Source organism: Dipodomys merriami, unplaced genomic scaffold, assembly GCF_024711535.1.
Source record: "Dipodomys merriami isolate MVZ:Mamm:240054 unplaced genomic scaffold, mDipMer1.0.p SCAF_264, whole genome shotgun sequence".
Taxonomy (NCBI): Eukaryota; Metazoa; Chordata; class Mammalia; order Rodentia; family Heteromyidae; genus Dipodomys; species Dipodomys merriami.
The window spans coordinates 1,550,238-1,557,857 of NW_027204093.1; positions in this window are offsets into that span (position 1 = coordinate 1,550,238).

Below are 7,620 nucleotides of genomic sequence, written 5' to 3' on the forward strand. Positions count from 1 at the left end.
TATAAATTCAATGTTTCTGAACTTAGACAAGTTTGCTTTGTGGCCTAAAATGTGGTCTATTTTAGAAAATGTTCCATGTGCTGCTGAGAAAAATGTGTATTCTGATGTTGTTGGGTGAAATATTCGGTAGATGTCTGTTAAGTCTAGTTCATCTATGCAGCTGTTTAGACCTGCGGTCTCTCTGTTGAGTTTTTGCCGAGTTCATCTATCTACTTGGGTGAGTGGTGTGTTAAAAACCCCAAAAATAATGTCTTTGGATCTATATGGGATTTGAGGGAAAGTAGTGTTTCTTTGATGAATTTGGTTTCTCCATTGTTTGGCGAATAGATATTTAGAATTGTAATATCCTCCTGAAGGAGAGATCCTTTAATTAGTATGTAGCGACCTTCTTTATCTCTTCTCACGAATTTGAATTTGAAGTCTATTTTATCTGATATTAGGATTGCAACTCCCGCCTGTTTATGAGAGCAGTTTGCTTGGTAGATTTTGTTCCAGCCTTTAATATGGAAAATCTCTTTGTTTTTACGGGCAAGATGTGACTCCTGAAGGCAGCAGATAGAAAGGTCTTTTTTTTTAATCCAACTACACAGTCTATGTCACTTAATTGGAGCGTTCACTCCGTTAACGTTAAGAGATAAGACTGAGAGGTATTAGGGAGTTCCTGCCATGTTATCCACCTTCTTGAGGGCTGGGAAAACTGGGTTCTTCTTTTGGTTCTTGGGTTCTCAGTTTGGGTGCGGTTTCTTGGCCTTTATTGTGGTCTTGTTGGTTTTCTATGTGTGGGACATCTTTAAGAATCTTTTGTAGGGCTGGTTTGGTGGAGATGTATTGTTTCAATTTTTCTTTGCTATGGAAGGTTTTTATTTGGCCTTCAGTTATGAAGGAGAGTTTAGCTGGTTACAGTATTCTTGGTTGATAGTTGTTTGTTTGTAGGTCGTGGCATACATCATTCCACCCTCTTCTTGCTTTGATTGTCTCTGCTGAGAAATCTGAGGTGATTCTAATTGGTTTCCCTTTGTAGGTGATTCACCTTTTCTCCCTGACAGCTTTAAGGATCTTTTCCTTGGTCTGAGTTGATCCTGTGTGGATTATAATGTGATGGTGGGATGTCCTATTCTGGTCTGATCTATTTGTGGTTCTAAAAGCTTCTTGTATCTGAATAGGCCTATCTTTTTGTATGTTTGGGAAGTTCTCTGCTAGGATCCTGTTAAACAAATTTCCTATACCATTAACTTCTGTTTCTAGGTGCTCCTCTACAGCCATTATCCTTAGATTAGGCTGTCTGATGGTGTCTTCCAAGTTTTGGATATATCTATCATATTTCTTGGACTTGTCTTGGATGGTTGTATGTTCTTTCTCTATAATATCTAGGCTTTCTTCAATCCCTGAGTTTCGATCTTCTGCATGGTCTAACCTGCTGTCAAGACTCTCTACTTTGTTTTTTATCCCATTTCCTTCTAGTTGGTCAGCTTTGATGGCTTCAAATTCTTTGTTGAATTTCTGTTTTAGGTCTTGTATGAATTTCTTTATTTCCTTAATTTGATGTTCAGTGTTTATTCTTAAATCACTTAGTTGATTGGTTATGGTTTCTTTGGACTCCCATTCCTTCTGTTGGGTTCCATTCGGCATTCCCTTTGTGGTCTCTCTGACTTCCTTTAGCTCTTTGTTAATGGATTCCATGAATGCCTTAAGTGATCTTTGTGTATTGTCATCCTGCTCTCTCAATTCCTGTATTACTCTTTGATTAGCTTCCTCCCGTTCGAGGGATTCCTGCAGTTCTCTTTGAGTGTTCTCAGCCTGCTCACCCAAATCCTGTATCAGTTTTTGAGTAGCTCCCTCACGCTGATGATATTCCTGTATATGTTTTCGGGGTGCCTCCTCTCTCTCCCTATCACTCTCATACAGAGTCTTTTGTATGTTTTCAAACTTTTCATTTATCATGTTTGCCAGCAGTATTTGTAGAGCTATTTGGGAACTCTCCTCTGGATTATTCATTATCTGTTCTGTCCCCTGGATTTGCCATTTTTCTTGTGTTTTGCAGGCTTACTCTGCCCATTTGAGATGAAAATAGCACCAGTTTTGTGCTAGAACACTATCTTAAGGCTACCATCAACCAACGTATGAATTTGTACAGTCAATAGTTTACAGATACAATCTAGTTCAACAGATACATCTATTCAACATCAAACAACTATATGTTAATGGGCTTCGAACCGCAGAGAAGAATTTGGAAAAACAGAAATTATTAGGGTTAGGGAGAGATGTGAGTAAAAAATAGGAATAGATTGGTGTGGGGAAGCACAGGGAGAGTTAACTATGTCCTAATCTCAAAGCAGGAAATAGGTTGGGTAGGATGCAAGTAGAGAGAGAGTGGAAAAAGAAGAAAGGGAAAGGAAAATGAAAAGAGACCAGAAAAAATAGACAAGTAAAAATTACTGATATTATGGAGATTAAAGAACATCTATTTAGAGAGGAACGTGAGTATATTGAGAGATTGGGGGGACATAGAGGAGATGTGAAAGACTTAAAAAATGCTTAAATTGTAATGTAGGTATAAAGAGGTAGTACTTCTATTAAGGAATTTAAGTCTCAGAGGTTTTGAATTGAGTAATAAATTTGTGGATTAAGTGTGTACACAATGGGGGATAGGGTCTACTAGTAAACTACGGTTTGTCTGAGGATGTGCAGGACAATAGTTAAGTCATATAAAGAAGAACAAAGAGAGGAAAAGGTGAAAAGTCTAAGGAAGGGAGAATAAAAAGATCAGAAGTTCAGTAGAGCTAAACCAAAAACAAAAATATATTTAAAAAGAAGAAAAAAAAGAGAAAGAAGACAAGAAAAGAAATAAAAACGCACCTTCACGTACCCCAAAAATAAAAATTATAAGAGGAAAAAAAAAGTTACTGGAAAACAATTATTTTTTCAAAAAAGACAAAAATTAAAGATTAATAAAAGTTTTAGAAAAGCAATAACATTTTTTTCTTATATATAAGGAACCAAAAAAAAAAAAAAAAAAGAAAAAGAAGAGGAAAGAAAAAAAACGTTCTTTGATTTTTTGGGGAGGGGTGGGAAAAATCTTGTATCTCCCTTATGTCTGTAGCAAGCCTCTTGTTGGCGTGTCTGGTCAGCTTGAGGTCCTGTGGCTTGATTGGTTTCTTAAGTCAGATTGTTCTAACAGGCAGAAAAATGCTCTGCTTTACCCAAAATTTTGAGATCCCCTTCCCAGATTAGTTTAATGGGAGGGTGATCTGGTTTGATAATCACAAATGAGGGGAATGCAGTGATGAGACTAGGTTCTGGGTAGAGTTGAGGCCTTTCAACAAACAGTAGCTTTTCCCTGGGGCTATTTTGTGAAAACCTCACAGAGCCCAGCCTGGAGCCATTCTCAGCGTTTCTGTTTTTCAATAAATTGTGGAGGCTGATAGAGGGAGGGGCAGCCTCTGGCTCTGGTTACCCAGTGCGGAAAGCCACTCCTATGGTTGGCACCCGAGCTGGGTGACTTTTCCCTGGATGGAGCTGATTCTGGCAGGTCACGCAGCTGTTAAGTTCTTGTGACATGCTAAATGACTCGTTTTATTCCAAGCCTGAGCTGGAGCTCACAGCTCTGCCAAGCTTTGTCGGTATCCAAGATGGAGATCACCGGTGCTGGGGGGGGGAGGGGTGGCCTTCCCTCCTCTGCTCCCTGAGAGCCTTCCCTCCTCTGCTCCCTGAGAAGGAGTGAGGACGTCGGGCTTGTACTCACGCCAAGTCTTGTATCCTGAGTCCTCTCTGGTCTGCAAACTGCAGGATGAAGATGTCCGCTCCTTGTCGATTCTTGCTGGTGTTGAGTAGAATCCAGTCACCCGCTGCATCTGGCTCCTTCGTCCTGGACTCTGTGGCTCAGTTATGGTGCCCTGCAGTCACCGCCGCGACTACTGCTGCCACCGCAGCGACTGCTGGCAAGCGCTCAGATGTGTCTCTTTGCCTTGATTTCCCCTCTCTTGCCTAACCCTCTGTCCTGTGATGGCACACTTGGTGTGGTTCTCTAGCTTAGGGCTGTTCACTGGAACTCTAAAACTGCTTTCTATGTGAGAGCTTGTTCAGATTTCAGCTTCTCCTCCGCCATCTTCCTGGAAATCCCCACTCTCACACTTTATATAATGCATCTTCATCTCCATCACTTTCACTTTTCCTGTTCTCCATCTAGCTGCTTCTTGCTCCAGTCTCAGAGTGTTCTTGTTTGCCTTTTTCTTTTGCATAAATGATCGTAATCAAAATACCTTCACAAAATAGAATATAGACTGTGCTAACATGTTTCAAAAGTCTTAAAAAGCAAGAAGCACCATGTTAACTCAGTGCCTATTTCTAACTTTTCTGTTTTCATTCTTTTCCATGATGAGCCTGCTTTTAATTCTCAAGTGTTTTTGTTTTTGTTTTTGTTTTTTAATTTTCTGTATAAGCTTTGAATCATAAGCATCTCCCATTACTTATTCTGAAAATGTAGGCACCCATTGGTGATGAGCCTGCTGGTTAGTGAGCAAGGTCAGGATTTTTTTTGTTTGTTTGTTTTTGGTTTATTTTGGTCATTGGTGGGGCTTGAACTCTGGGCCTGGGCGATGTCCTTCAGTTCTTCATTTCAAGGCTAGAACTCTACCACTTGTGTCACAGAACTACTTTTGGTTTTCTTGTGGTTTTTTTAATTGGAGATAAGGAAGGGTCAGTCTCATGGAGTTTCCTGCCTTGGCTGGCTTTGAACCCGGTCCTCAAAATCTCAGCCTCCTGAGTAACTAGGATTACCCATTTGAGCCACCAGTATTTAGAGGTAGTTTTTATTTCATTGGAGCTTTCATTCAGGTTATCAGCTTTTTATCTGATTCTCCCTCTGCAATCTGCTTTTCCCTCTGCAATCCTTCCTGGAATACAGCTAAGCAGTGGCAGAGAAAATAGTCAAATGCCATGTTCACTCAGTCGGGCAGACGGATTTGCTGCACTTAACCCCTTTGATGCACTTAATTCTGGCTCAAATCCTAGCCTATTTCCTAGCTTGGTGTGCTTAATCCTAGCTACTCAGGAGCTGGACCTCTGCTTCTGGACCTCTGCTTCTGGACCTCTTCCTTTAGTTCAAGGTACCATGCACTGGCCATCCTCAGCCGTTCCAGTGTATTGGCATAGGTGACATCGCCAAGATTTGTCATAGGCCTGTCCAGTCCTTATGTCAGAGGTCTACATAAGCACACATTTTCCACTATTTACTTTTTTTTACTTTGATCTTTGTTTTGTTTTGCTTTGTGCCACTGCAGGAGCTTGAACTCAGAGCACAGTCCTTTCCCTTTCTCCTAAAAGCCAGTACTTTACTATTGAACCACAGCTTCACTTCAGGCCTTTTGGTAGTTCATGGAGGTAAGTGTCTCACGAACTATCCTAAGCTCTCCTACCCCACCTCTAAAGAGCTAAAATGACAGGTAAAAGCCCCTGGAGCCAGGCACTGGTGGTTCACACCTGTAATCCTAGATACTCAGGAGGCTGAGTTCTGAGGATCGCGGTTCAAAGCCAGCCCGGACAAGAAAGTCTGCGGGATTCTCATCTCCAGGTCACCACCAGAAAACCGGAAGTGGGTCAAGTGGTTGAGCACTAGCCTGGAGCTGAAGAGCTGAGGGACACCACCCAGGCCCAGGGTTCAAGCCTCATGCCCGACAAAAAGAAAAAAAAGCCCCTGAGGCCTGGCTATCTTTTCTATGTTCATCAATATGTCTGTCTCTTCACATAACCATTAACCCAGGTAACTTTCAAATTCATCTTTACAAATTTCATTTCATAAATATTTGGTAGAATTCATCAAGAAGTCAAATGTGTGCCACAGTTCTTCTGTTTTTAAAAGGATGTCATGCATTAGTAATTAAAGCCACCCAGATGTTCTGAAATTTCTGAAGTCAGTTTTTGTAACCTCTAGATATTTTTCCATGGTGTTTAATATTTGGAGCTATTGGTGTTGTTTGTAGGATACTCAATGCTGGTATGTCGTTCTTCATTCCCGTTCTTCGTACTAGTTTTTCTTAATCTCTTTCTCGTTTTTGATAATGAGCTTATCTTGGGCCTTGCTAACTATTTACACCACCTTTTGATCCCTACCACCTGCCTAACTAGGGCTTGAACTTATGAACTGAGTGCTGTCCCTCAGCTTCTTCATTCAAGGATAGCACTCTACCACTTGGTCCAGAGCTCCACTTCATGTTTTCTGTGGTTAATTAGATATGAGTCATTGATTTTCCTGCTAAGTCTGGTGTCAAACATGTCATATCTTAGCCTCCTGAGTATCTAGGATTGCAGGCACAAGCCACTGCCACCCAGCTACAAAGTCCTATTCATGACAGTGCCCATATAGAGATGTTGTTTAAACAAAGGAGGAGGCTGCAATGCTTGGTAAGAAATGTATGCATTATCCTGCCCATGTAATTGTAGCCCCTCTGTACAGTATGTTCTCAAATAAAATAAAATTAAATTAAAAAAAAAAAACAACAACTGCAGATGGGGGCCTTTAAGTCTGAAACTTCAGGTGTTCATTGGGAATCATCCCTCATGCAGTGGGCATAGGGGTCTAGCCCTACTCATTGCCTCCAATCCCAGACCCAATAGGCAGCGAGAGGCTTCGGAGGTTACCACTGAAGTCAAAAGTGTCTGTGTGAGAGGCCCTATGTATTCCTGGTTTGTGCAGTTCCTGAGGAGTGAAGGGGAAGTAGACCCAGAATGTGGAAAGTAGTTGACCGTGCTGTGACCAGGCATGTGTTCCTAGGATGGACACAGGATCACTAGGTCCAGCAGACACAACCTGAATGTCCTTAGCATGGCTGATGTGCATGGTCTGTGGTACCAAACTGACAGCTGACAGCACTGTCCCCTCAGAAGGGTGGCCCAAGGAAGACAACACAGGAAGAGTGGGGATGGAATGGAGCTATTTCCAGGAAGCCAGGTGGTATCTTGGAGGCTGAGGTGTGTCCATGAATCATGGGTGGCCACTCAGTTGCACACAGGCATGCCTCAGAAAAGCACTTGCCACTATCCCTTCCACCACTATTACTTCCTCTTTCCCTTTCCCACTTGAAGGTGTTATACCCAAGTCCCAGAGACCCTCCGACGACTACCGAGAGACCAGGCAACCCGAACTGCAAAATGCAAGGTTTATTCAACAAGCCAAGGCTCAGGCCACGTCCTGTACCCCCAGACGCAGCAGAGGAAGGAAGGGGGCCCCCGAGCAACAGTACAGCTGGGCCTATAAAGGCAAAAAACACAAAATTACAGCAATGCTATGGTTTAGGGACAAGTTCTATTCTGATTGGTCAGGACCAGGTGTCTGCTTGAGCCATCAAGGCAGACAACTCTTGTGGTTAATCTTCTGCTGACTGGGTCGCGAAACCATCCTGTTCTCGGGTGTTCTGTAATCTTTAAATAACAGTTCTCAAAAATTTTGCACAAACATATTATTGTTCATCTCATTTTTGCAACCTTTGCAACATTAACTTGGAACAGGAATTAAAGACTGAAACTAGTCAACTTTTGAAGCTATCACAATATGGCCTTAGTTTGGTTCTGACATTCCCCCCTTGAGTTTTGGCACAGTTATCAATCTTGATGACATTACATCTC